The sequence below is a fragment of the Sinocyclocheilus grahami genome, unplaced genomic scaffold, assembly GCF_001515645.1.
Source record: "Sinocyclocheilus grahami isolate Dianchi unplaced genomic scaffold, SAMN03320097.WGS_v1.1 scaffold461.1, whole genome shotgun sequence".
Lineage (NCBI taxonomy): Eukaryota > Metazoa > Chordata > Actinopteri > Cypriniformes > Cyprinidae > Sinocyclocheilus > Sinocyclocheilus grahami.
This window is the reverse complement of record NW_015505640.1, coordinates 40875-54957: the sequence shown is the minus strand read 5'-3', so window position 1 is coordinate 54957 and position 14083 is coordinate 40875.

Genomic DNA, 14083 nt, shown 5'->3' with positions numbered 1-14083 from the left:
CAGATCTCTCCATTCTTTGTAAGTGGGAAAACTTGAAAAATCGGCAGTGTATCAAATACTTATTTGCCCCACTGTGTATATATATATATATATATATATAAACAAAAATAAAATGTTTTAAATGTTAAGTGAATTTAGGCATCACAATATTATAATACAATACAACATCCAATATGAAATATGAAATGTGTATATTCATTATTAATTTTGAACTGCTAAAGATTTCACTTAGTGTTATAAAATTATTCGTGTTTTTTAAGATTTACTTTGAGTGGTAGATGACGGCAAAATTAGGATTTTAATGAATATGTATTAAATATGTGTTTGTGTATACACACACACACACACACACACACACACACTTTTACATTTATTAGGGCTGTGATTAATATTTTGTTTTAAAGTTTTAATGCAATTAATGCAGCATCTTTGTTCCCTTCCTAAACTAGCTCTGCTATCATCTTTTTACCCAAATCCTTCGGCTAGCATATGCCACAAACTGATCACCTCCATGCCACGCCGAATTGAGGCAGTAATTAGAGCAAAAGGAGCCCCTACCAAGTATTGAGTACATGTACAGTGAATTAACATACTTTCCAGAAGGCCAACAATTCACTAAAAATGTTTGAAGTATTCTAATTGGTTGAGATAGTGAATTGGTGGGTTTTTGTTAAATGTGAGCCAAAATCATCAATTAAAAGAACCAAAGACAAACTACTTCAGTCTGTGTGCATTGAATTTATTTAATACACAAGTTTCACAATTTGAGTTGAATTACTGAAATAAATGAACTTTTCCACGACATTCTAATTTATTGAGATGCACCTGTATAACGCTGTGTGCGCGCTGTGCACCAGTTCAGTGAAGTGAGAGAGAGCGGATGACTGGAGATGGCCCACATGTATCTTATGATCAGCCGCAAATATTAAAATATATGTTTACGTTGTTTCAACATTAATTTGGAAGTTCAATCTGAAACAAATATTTAGGCATATTTAATTTCAGAAAAAAAATTATAATAAAAAAAACAACAACAACAACTGATAACCAATATGGTACCGACATATTGTGCATCTCTACTATGTGTATCCATCTAATAAAACACCCTTCCCTGACAAAAAAAGCATCTGATTGTAATTTTCTCTGAAGAGCACGCAAGAGGCTGATCTGACACCCTCCGGCTTGATGTCATCATGTTCATCAAAATCAAATTCATTAAGGCATAATAAGCATTTCGAGTGGCAGAGTCACGCTGATCTGACCAGGCAGATTGTGTCGGACTCTTCTCCACGCTATCATGACGGCTGACAGTGAGAGGCGGTGCAGAGAGGAAGGGCAGACCTCTCGCTGCAGGCTGTAGACCCCATGACCTCTCCCTCCCCCCTCAAACAGGTCTGAAATCAGTGGCCTTTTAACACCGCTTCTCGTCTGACCTGTCTCACCCGCGGCTGTGTACAGGTGCACTGCGTAGCTGGAGGGAGAAAGTATTGAGTAAGATATTGATCAAACCGCTTTCAGGCCTTGAGCTGCAGGTCTGCGAGTCTCCTGTAATGAAAGGGTCTGCTTTGACAGGTGAGGTGCTAATGAGAAGAGTCTCATACAGCCAAGGCTGACAGCTCTACAAGCCGCTGCTCTTTCAAACGGTCTCTAATGCATAGCTCACTCACACTAACTCTATGACAGTCTAAACAAAGAGACCAGCCCTCATAAATCTCCTTCTCGGATTTCATATCTTCACTGGTTACATGGGACCTTTTAAACGTATATTATATGACTGACTATAAGTATGTGTACTCCAATGTGGTCTATAATACCTGGAGAACGCTATCCGGTAGTATTTGCTTTCATAAACACTCTCTCAACATCAATTCTGTTGCAGCAAATGCTTGAATCCACAAAGCGACCAGGATGATCTCCAGTGCCTCTCATTTGTCAGCTTAGCTCAGAGAAGACACACCTGTGAGCGGTTGTTCATGTACACAAACACTTACAATAGTTTTGTTAGCAGCGCTGATTAAAAGGCAATAGCATGGCTGACAACAAGCAAAACAAATGCAGATCACCACCTGAACGATCACACCTGCCTCAGAGGAGCATCTATTATTCAGCTGATGTCCCTGACACCGGTGTCCCTGCAGATGCATGTATTTTTTTCATTAAAGGAATAGTCCTGCCAGAAATGAAAATTATGTCATAATTAAAGTGTGTATGTTTTTCAGTGAACCCCAAAATATCTAAACGCATTAAAAAACAGATTACAGTGACCGTGTTTGACAAGCTCCAAAATACAGTTTCCTGCACTACTACTAAGCAGCACCATTGTGAATCTACAGCACAAAACATACAGTCTGATTCTAGAACAAATGACTCATATGAGCCGGTTCTTTCTAGGGAATCAAAATATGAATCAGCCAATGTGGTTACTGTATTAATCTCATTAACAAGACTTAAACTAATCTGAAAGATATTAACTTTGTCATGCCTGACTTATATATATATATATATATATATATATATATGTATATATATGTATATGTATATGTGTATATATATATGTATGTATGTGTATATATATATATATATATATATATATATATATATATATATATATATATATATATATATATATATATATATATATATATATATATATATATATATATATATATATATATATATATATATATATATATATATATATATATATATATATATATATATATATATATATATATATATATATATATATATATATATATATATATATATATATATATATATATATATATATATATATATATATATATATATATATATATATATATATATATATATATATATATATATATATATATATATATATATATATATATATATATATATATATATATATATATATATATATATATATATATATATATATGTATATGTGTATATATATATGTATGTATGTGTATATATATATATATATATATAATAAAATTATCTAATGATATAAAATGTAAACATATAAATAACCAGGGGTGCACATAAGTTTTTCAGTCTGGTTCTTATGAGAGCGCCTGGAGATTTGGTTTGGTGCTCATACTGCACATAGTGTAACCCATTAAATATAACTATAAAACATTTATAAAAGTAATAATAATAATAATAATATTATTGCACTTTATTATTTAAAAAAAAGAAAATAAACAAAATAGGAAAATGTGATAATTCTATAATATTTTAAAATAAAAAGTATTAAATAAAAATACTATTATTTTACAGCACACTTTTAAAAATATTTAATAATATTTACATTATCTTTTTTTTTTTTTTAACTTAAAAAAAAAAAAAAAAAAAAAAAAAAACTGGCATAATTTTCAAACCTAAAATCAGCAAGCTTTCATTTTGGCAGGTTGCCGGCAAGTGCTACCGGGTGAAGCGCGTCAGTGAATGAAATGTCAGTTTAGGATTTTGCAGTGAAACCAGCAGCGCATAATCTACATTTATACTTTCAGTTTGAATGGAAATCTTATACAGTATTACTGTTAATTGACCTAAAATGGTGATATTTCTTACAAAGTGCTAAAAGAAAAGTCATTAATGAAATTCAGAATCATTAAACTCCTTACAATTCCCAATCCTAATATCTATGGACGCAGATTTTTCTTTTCTGATATAACTTTTCCTTTAAGATTACCAGTGCAAGCTCCAAAAATGTGTCAGCGGGCCATCAGGAGTTTAAACCTGCTGTTCATTTGAACAAATCCTCAGAGTTCATACGATTACAGATTAGTCAATAAGCTTCCATGCTTACCATCGCATTTTCTTCACAAGCAGATAAATAGTAAGTGACACTTAAATAAACACATAAATCTGCTCTGTTCAAATGTGTAGGTAGCACTGTATTCGTCCCAAGCAGTTTCACATATCTGCTCAGTCATGGAATCTAGCACCCTTCAGGGCCAAGTCATTCGGTGTATCAAAATACCTCTGTGCTGATCTAACCCCGGAAAATAAATAAATCAAGAGCTTTAGCGGAAAAGAGCAGAACAGCCGGCAAGGGAACAGCGAGTCCCAACGCATAGTGAGGTGGGGTGTGTGAATGTGCGCTGTGTGTGTGTGCGCGGGGGGGTGCTATCCTGAGGAAGCGATAAGGGCCCTCCCTAGAGGAAAGGGGTGGCTGACCTGTTGTCGCCAGTGATGCAGGCAGCGCACGTCCCTGTGGGCTCTTCGCTCTGCTCGTAGTAGTGGGCGTCCACGTGGGCCTCCTCTGCCTTCTCCTTAAGGATCTTCCCAAACTTATCATTCCCAATGCAGCCGAAGAAGGTGGCCACTTTGTGCGGCTCCTGGATCATCCACTGAGAGGAAGGACAGATTGAGCAGGAGGGGGGGAGCCAAAGGAAAGAGAGCAGAGGAAAAGCGATTATTCTAATACGTAAACACAGCTTCCATATCTGACAGTTAAAAAAAAGACTGGAAATCACATATCCAGGATCTAGGAAGTTGTCTAAATATTGACAATTCCTGGAAAGGCAAAATGAACCGTGGTAGAGAGGCCCCGTGCGTGCAACTCTGCAAGAGAATAACTAGTGAAAAAAGGAAGTAATAGCAAACTGATAAGGAAAAGAAACAAATAATTTTTTTCAGATTCAGGGTTTAAAATAAATGCCTAAGTCAAGGAACAATGAGTGAGTCATTCATTAAGCATTTCAATATAGTCTTAGTTAGAGAAGTGACAGCAATGATCAATGATGAAAACACAATGTGACTAACAACTTTTTCAACCTCAAAATATTTATATTTATAATGTTTTAAATATTTAAAAAATACTTTTCCTGCTTTTTTAAAATTATATATATATATATATATATATATTTACTTTTAATATGTAGTTTTATTTTACCACGGTTTAATATTTTATATCTTAATATTTTAGTCTTAAAAATGTGGTGCACATGGTGCTAAAAAAAATTGAGATGGCGAAAGACTTCTAAAACATAGTATGCCCAATGACAGACAGTTAAGAATAAAATAATATTTAGATTTTGAAGCAGATAACCTACATATTGGATGATATTAGATATTGATTTACATTTGGACTGATTCTGAAAAATTATATTTTTTTACCCCACAATTATTTGAAAAATACTGTATAGGCTTTAACAAAAACTGATAGAACAATGAAATGAGATACAGGATGTCTGTCTGTAGGCTGTGTTAAACTAGATTACAGTGGTGCACTAATTCCAGCACCCTGGATGGTGGCTTACCACAAACACTGTGACATTGCCACTTTTATGGGGATGATGAAAAGGTCTTTCTAGGTTTTTAGTGCTGTGGGGTTTAACCGCCAAAGATTTATTAGAGTCCACGGTGCTACATTTGCTGCTTTTATTGCAACCTTGCAATGTCTGTTGATGGGGCCCCTAGTGAATGAGAGATTAATCACTTCACCCAAAGAATCTTGTCCTTCTGTGGAGCAATACACCTTTGTTTACAGTGTACTGTCTGTTAAATATTAGACTAAAAAGACAAATATCCTAAAGCTGCTGATGAGGCTAATGTCACTCGCAGTGGGCACCTCAGGTTCTTTAAAGTCAATGTGAAACTACTTTCACAACCCATTTTACTTACTATTTCCTGTCAATCAAAAGTTTTCTCAGCTGTGCAATACTCTTCCCATTTCTTAATTAATGACTTAAATTAACTCCAAGGGATATTCAATGACTTGGAAATCTTCTTGCATCCATCTTCTGCTTTTAATAACTTTTTTGTGGAGTTGTTTGGAGCTTTCATGTTCATGGTGTAAGTTCTGCCATAATATTGACTTGCCAATTTGAACCTTCCAGATGGCGTATTTACACTAAAATCAATTGAAAGCCCTTGACTGCACACAAGTTACCTCTATTTAACTATTGATGTGCCTTCTAAAACCAACTGGTGGCACTCCTGATTGTTTAATTGTTTTAAAATGGGTGAATACTTCAAATCAGTTATATTAGATTCATACTTGTAATTATTTTGGATCAAAGCCAAATTAAAAGGATAGTTTACTCAAAAATGAAAATTCTGTCATCAAATACTCACCAAATACTCATGTCGTTCATCTTCAAAACACAAACGAAGATATTTTAAATGAAACCTGAGAGATTTCGATGCCTCCACTGAAAGTCCATTCACCCAAAACATGGACATTTTTAAAAGTTCAGAAATCCGCAAGAATCGAGTTAAGACTTCTGAACAGAAACAAAAGTCTAATGGGTTTGAAATGACATGAGGGTGATTCAATTATGACTTTTCATTCTATAAATGATGTATAATTATATATCCTGTATTCAATTTTTCTTATGAAATTTAATTAATTTAAATTTAAAATGAATTTTTTGTTTTGGGGTGAACTATTTCTCTGAGTTCAGTGTGTCGTAGAGCTGTAAAAACAACAAACATGGAAGTCCAAGGGCGGTGAATACTTTTTATAGACAAGCTCAAAAAGACCAGTAATGTGCATGCATAAATTAAAGTCACTTTAAAATAAAAAAGCAGCCACCTCTGATGGTGGAAATACAGGGCTACAGACCAAAAAAAAAAAATCACTTAAGGAGCCATTGGCTCCAATAAGAAACAGAAATAGGTCACCAAATTATTATTTTTTTTAAATACCACAGAATAAATGTTTACTTTAATTTTTTCATTTCTTTCTTTAAAAAAAAAAAATACTTTAACATTTCAGTCATACTGTTCTGTGTTTATGTCTCCCCTCCTTTTACAGCATTAGCATTTTAATCCATCTTGGAAATGTCCTGGGAACTAAGGTTCACTTAAAGTGGGAACTAAACATCTTTTTCAACTTCAGAACTGTATACAGTCACAAAGAATGGTTTAATACACAGAATCTGTGCCAATATCACAGCCCATAACTATGTCAGCATCACTTGGCCATTGAGTGTAGTTTGGGCTCCTCCTCAATGCATCTTCTAAATGTCGTCATGTGTCCTGCACACATCAAGTCTGTTTTTCTTCATTAGTAACATGCGATTATATAGGAGGTGAAAAATGTTATCTTTAGCTCCTTGCATTCTTATGTCTACAACAGGTAAAGTAGAAATATGAATATGCAACATAGCACATATATTTAGCTAAATGCACCTCTTTATAGTTATTTTTCTAGCTGACTAATGAACTTATGGATGCCAAATGGTTATTCTGAGGTAAATGTATTGTTATTGTTTACGAGCTTTAAATGTTTTCCGCAGTTTGTAGCACTGAATGAGCGATTACATGAGACATTGTAGCAAATTGTACTGTATCTAATAATATACCATTTGATGTCCATTCATGTTTATTTTCGTACTACAGTAGTAAACAAAGATTTGATGGGTTCGCGCTCGAACTGAGGCCTAAAGCGATCGCTCATGCCACATTAAAGAATGCCAAAACGGTATTTATTGTTTGAATTTCGTTATGAATTTGACAAATTTAAAGCTGATACTTTGTTTAAAAGGTAACAGAGCACAAAGCTTATTGCGATTACTGAATGGCAAGTGCTCTACAAATAATATGAAGTTCACGCATTAACAGAACATAGCATATAAACTAAAGATCTTGATAAGAAGCCATATTAGTATTAATTATAAATGAGAATTGTTAACAATATTGTTAATGTCCACAGCTGATAGCACTACCTGTTGTAGTTTGTTCAAGTTGTGCACAAAACAGACACTGCACTTTTACTTTGCACGTCTCCGTCATTTTCGATCTCTCTCATGCTGCCACAACCGGAGCTGCTTTTAGCAGGTATGCGGTCAACGCTGGTGTTTGGCAGAGATGAGGACTGAAAGTCGTTTTTCCACTAAAAATTTGACGTGCATCTTCTCAGTTTATTACATCAACATAACAAAAGATGTGATCGCAAAACAAGCAGGAAAAAAGACACTACATGCAAATCTGTAAGTCATAACATGTAAATTTCTACAGTCGCCAGTAGTGATCTTTCACAAATTGATATTTTTGGTCATAAATGTGACCATTTTAGGCACAGTCTGGAGCCCTGAAATATATCAATCGTGATAACTGAGCAAATGCTCAAATCTCTGTGATCATCCTTGCTGAATCTAAGATTTCCTGAGGTAATTTCCCATGATTCCTACTGCTGCTGTGTACAGACTCAACACTTACAGACAACAAACACTCCCATATGACACGCTGTATTGCATTTTAACTGTTACTCACCAGGTGCAGTTACTTAACGGCAAACCTTGGGTGAACATTTGTTTTGTTTTTTATTATGTAAACTGCAAAACATATATCTAAACGTATATGTGTCAGCATTGTAATTCAAAAGATACATGCATGCATCTTTGATCGTTTTAGAGACAGCAGAGCTCCAATGGCAGGCTGATTAGGAAGGATGGGGTCAGGGTGGTGCTTCTAACAAGCCTCCAAAAACAGCTTGGCACAGCACACACCTTTGTTCCGACTCACAATCAAAGCCAGCCAAAAACTGCAGCCAATCAAAGAGGTCTGCTGTGAAACACCAGTCTATTCGTCTCCATCTACTGCAATAACCCCCTCCTGCTGACAATTACTTTCAAATGGAGATCTAAATAAAAGATGATATGTCCATTAAGACAAAGAGCTATCTGCAGGGTCGTGGGGAGGTCGGTCTGTGGCAGGCGTAAGGGATATTCATGCTCGGTCACATCCCAATTACCCGCCAGCAGCACTGGCAGGGTGTGAGCAAATGGGTGTGAGGGAAGCTTCATTACGGAGGGGGATGAAGTGCTGAAATTAAACAGCAGTGTCTCCCGGTGTGTTGAGCCCCTCGGCCTTGAGCACACAGCCCGGCTCTGACATAATGTGGCTGCACATGATCACGTAAGCGAAGACTCTCACACACTCATACTGTACAATACGCATGCATACATTATGGTTGTTTGGGGAAGTGAAGAGAAACATGCAAACAAAAACATAAGTTATGTAAAATGCTGATGTTCTTTCAAAATTTGCTGATTCGTATGGAAAAACCTTTTTTTTTTTTTTTTAAACAAGACTACAGCACAGCAGGTAAAGCCAGATTAGGCCATTACAAGAATAAAAAAAAAAATCAGTACATGCATACATGCCAGCGTAAACACAAAAATCGCCCCATATCACAAAATTGTCCATGCAGCTTGGTGGGCTATTCTATAGTCATGAATATCTTATACTTTTTACATTTCTAAATATCTAAAATATTTACATTCGGTTCTTTTCACTAGGTTAAAATTTTTTTGAAATTGAATCCATGAAAGAGAAGTGAGACCAGTTCTTATTCCACATCAAAACAAACATTTTTGATTCACTAAAAAGAACTCCCTCAGTGTAACCAGTGAGGTACGGCTCCCAAAACAATGGCTCTTATGAGTCATTCGTTTTAGTGAATCAAACAAATACAATGACACACACTTTACGAGTTTAGTCAGCAGTACGTTATAAAAAAAATTAAAAAATGAATGAAATGTACACTACCATTCTGAACTGTTTTCAACATTAATAATTAAAAAATGTTTCTTAAAGGGTTAGTTCACCCCAAAATGAAAATTCTGTTATTAATTACTCACCCTCATGTCGTTCCAAACCCGTAAGACCTTTGTTCATCTTCGGAACACAAATTAAGATATTTTTGATGAAATGTGAGAGCTCTCAGACCCTGCATAGACAGCAACGCAACTGTAATGTTCCCAGGTCCAGAAACGTAGCAAATACATCGGTAAAACAGTCCATGTGTCATCAATGGCTCAACTTCAGTTTTGCGAAGCTACGAGAATACTTTTGAGCGCAAAGAAAACAAAAATAATTTATTCAACAATTCTTCTCCCCCGAGTTACGTCTTCCGCCATTTTGGAGGGTACCCAAGAGCATAATCGACGTAATCAGTGTTGTTTACGTTCGGGAGAGAAAGCGCGCACATGAACGTAATCTGCATAATCAGCGTTGTTTACGCTTAGGGCAGTGGTTCTCAACCTTTTTTTCCACTGGGCCGCACTATGGTCCAAGTGCAACTCTCGCAGGCCGCACGCATATCATTTACATATTACGTCAGCAATACAAACCAACCTGATTTATAATATTATAGCATCTAATCGATTACATTCATTGAAATAAATAAATAATTCTACTCCCCATAAATAACACCCAATTTTGTGAACTTCGGCTTGAAAGGAGTAACAGCACAATCATAGGCGGAGTTTCACTTTTATGTGTGGGGGGGCACCCACTGGCAGACGAGCCACGAGCACTTTTTTATATGTTCTACATTTCATGTATTTATGTAACACATATTCTACATTTAAAAATTAATTTAGAATGAACAATAACTGCTGTACAAAGAGTAAAAAAAAGAAAGAAAAAAACATGCATAATGCAGAAAAGCCGCCTCTTTTTCCGAATTGCGCAGATGACCACTATCTTTCTTTTATATCTTCTGATAAATTTTCAGTCAAATTGTTTTGTGTGCTAGATCAGAGCTAGAGCCCTGCACTTCAGGCCGGGCCCGACGGGCCCCGACTTTTTTACGCCCCTCGGGTCGGGCTTCGGGACCATTTTCATGTAATAGTTTAGACGCGGGCAGGGCCTCGGGCCTGTTTTAGGCTTCTCCTTATTTTTATATTTTAGACATTCATTAATTAGTGATGAGAAAAGATTGCCGCGCTGGTGGAAACAACACGAGACCATGCTACCGCGACTGTCAAGAGCGGCTCAACGGTGTTTAGTGTCCAGCAGTCGCAGCATGCTTCCCGTCAGCGCAGCTGAAGAGTTCCGCATTCAAATGCACGCAATAGGCTCAAGTTTGCCGCAAAGCATCGGCAAAAGTAATTACCATAAATGTGACCGGAGGAAATAGTAAGGAGATATTTGAGTTATTTACTAATAAACTAGTGTTTTCTGAGTCAGTGTCGCAAGGATGAAGTTGTCGATCCTTACTCGCCATCTCTTCATTAGACGCGCCTTTAGAGAGAAGTGTATCTTTACGGATTATGATCATAATGAAAGAGTTTTTGTTTTTGATTTGTTTTATTTCGTTAAGTAGCAATTTAAAGCTTTCTATAGATATATGTATAATGTCTGTGAGGCATGTATTCGCTGAGTTCCTGTTCATTTTTGTGAAGCGCTCCTGTTCAAGACCGAGACGGCAGAAAGCGCATCATGTTTGATTTCTTTATTTTATAAAAGCACAACGTTTTGTTTATATTGTGAGTGCACACAAATAAAAGTAGACCCTTTACAGTTACGAATGATGTATTACTCTTACCTTTATAAGCAAAAATGACAGTGTATCCACTGAAAAAAAACCGCAAGTGATTGCGCTGGCGTCTCTATGTCCTGCAAAGCGCGCTTCAGCTTCCACTCTCTGCGCAAACTATTGGATACAGCACACATTTATCTGGGTTTAACATTTAAACATTGTTATATGCTTGAACTGTTTTATATTGATAGATTTTATTTTAGTCAAGTCGTGATGATTTGAGAAGGCTAAATTGATCAAACATATGCTCACTGTCTGCCACTGGCCACTTGGTCGTTACTTTAAATGCGTAACGTTAATTAGGCTATGTGAGTACTGCTCATGTCTGAAAATAATATATGAAAAACAAAATTATTTGACAAAAACATTAGGCTATAGCTTATATTTATTTAGTACAAAATTAAATTAATGTAAAAACTAAAATGAATTGTAAAACTGAAAGTATTTTTTTTAAATTGTGTTCCGCACGGTGGGTCGCATTTGAATTCGTGATGGGCCGCAGGTTGAGAACCACTGGCTTAGGGGAAAGCGTGCGTATGTGTTGTGATACCCTTTAAAATGGTGGAAGACGTAACTCGGGGGAGAAGAATTGTTGAATAAATTATGCTATTTTTGTTTTCTTTGTGCTCAAAAAGTATTCTCGAATCTTCGCAAAACTGAAGTTGAGCTACTGATGTCACATGGACTGTTTTACAGATGTATTTTCTACATTTCTGGACCTGGGAACATTACAGTTGCGTTGCGGTCTATGCAGGGTCTGAGAGCTTTCACATTTCATCAAAAATATTTTTAATTTTTTTGTTCCAAAGATGAACAAAGGTCTTACGGGTTTGGAACAACATGAGGGTAATTAACGACAGAATTTTCATTTTTGGGTGAACTATCCCTTTAAGCTCTAAATCAGCATATTAGAATGATTTTTGAAGGACAATGTGACACTAAAAACTAGACTAATGGCTGCTCAAAATTCAGCTTTACCATCACTGAAATAAATATTTTAAAATATATTAAAAAGGAAAAATATAATATTTCACAATATGACGGTTTTACTGTATTTGTGAAAATAAAGCCTTGGTGAGCATAAGATACTTCTTTCAAAAACAAACAAACAAAAAATCTTACCAAACTTTTGAACTTTTGTAGTGGATATGACTATAAGGATAAGAACAATTACTAAACATGCCAGAATTTATTCATTTATCAAATAAATTTATAATACAATAATAATCAAATAAAAAAATCTTATAATTCGACAAGGGAGATATTTCTTCCTCAAAAGTTTCAAAATGAATAGTCAATTAACCAGAAATTAAACTAGAAATGTATTAAATTCTTTACAATTTCCATTTCTAATTATGACCTATACTATGATTTTCCTTTAAATGTCTGAAGCATTCATTGTTACAGATGTGAGGGCTTTTGCTTGGGGAGGTGACCCAGCATGTATCCCAGTACCCTAGCTGCCTCTCTTCTCTGTCACAGGCTTGCTGCAGTTATTCCTCATTTGCCAGAGGACAATCAGAGAGTCCACTGACGGCCCCTAAAGCAGTGCTGCCAAACACTGGGCTCCATAACAGAAGCCCACCAGGTTCTTATGTATCAAAGCACATGGAAAAAAAAAAAACTAAGAGCCTAGAGTGAAGTGATCCGTTTCATAATCACTGCTTTGCTTTTGATCTATACCACAAAGAGGCCGACTACCAACTACAACAGAGCTGTAAAATCCCCAAAAAACTGCACTAATTCAGGTGAAAGAGCGACATAACCTAATTTTGATCTATAATCCTTAGAAAAACCCGATGTACCTCATGCCAGGGGCTTAAAAAGGAGGTCTGAACACAATGCCTGATTAGGGTTGACTGTTTGGCAAAGCTACGCATAGGCAAAATTAGATTCATTTTCTTTTGACACACTGTAATAATCTAATAGCATTTAGCTCAGTAAACCCAGGCTTAAACAATGGCTCAAACCTGAAACCCAGCCAGAACCAGCTCCAGAACCCAGCCAACACATCTCAGGATTAAAAGCCTTCAGTAACCTGATGGATGCAACTCCAATTACAAGCTTATCAAACTAACAAAAACCGCAGCACGGCTATTTATAGACCGAACCGAAATAGACAGCCAGCGCTGTCCTCCCAAAAGTGGTCATGAGGCAATATGGCCCACACGAGCCACCCGCGTCGAGCGATTCTTCTGCCGCACACATACCCTCTGCACACTGACGTGGGCCGCTGGATGTGACTGATGCATGTTGTGCATTCGCGTATCAGTTTTGAAGCTAACTGAAAGCAGCACTTGACAGAGAAGAGAGAATGATGTGAGCAGAAAGAGAGAGAGAAATGAAAATGAGTCATATCTCTAAGGATGCAGACAGAGGAGAGCTGTGCACAGGCACGGTTGTCACTGGTCGCAGACACATGAATAAATAAAGGCATTATAATGAAGACAACTCGCCGTCTGCCCATCAGAGCCTGCCCAGCCTGGCACCAAAGCTCAGGAGGGAGAGAGAGAGGAGCAAACGAATAAATAAAAAAATAAGAAGAGCGAGAGACAGAATGAGACAGGAGAGGAAGAGAGAGCGGCCCATCACTGTGATTGACAATGATGAGCACTGTCTGCTTCTATTAAATCAATCATCGCTCTAGGACTCAAGTCTCGGCTCTCTCAATAGGCTAACAAGCTCAGGACTTCAGCGTTCTATCAGCCGTTTACTTTTGCGTCCCCCTGTGGAGCGAAACATCTGGTCAGTTTCTCTTATCTGCTTTATTTCACGCTCAGGTGGCTTAGTGAGGTGTTGTGTGCCATTTCCCCC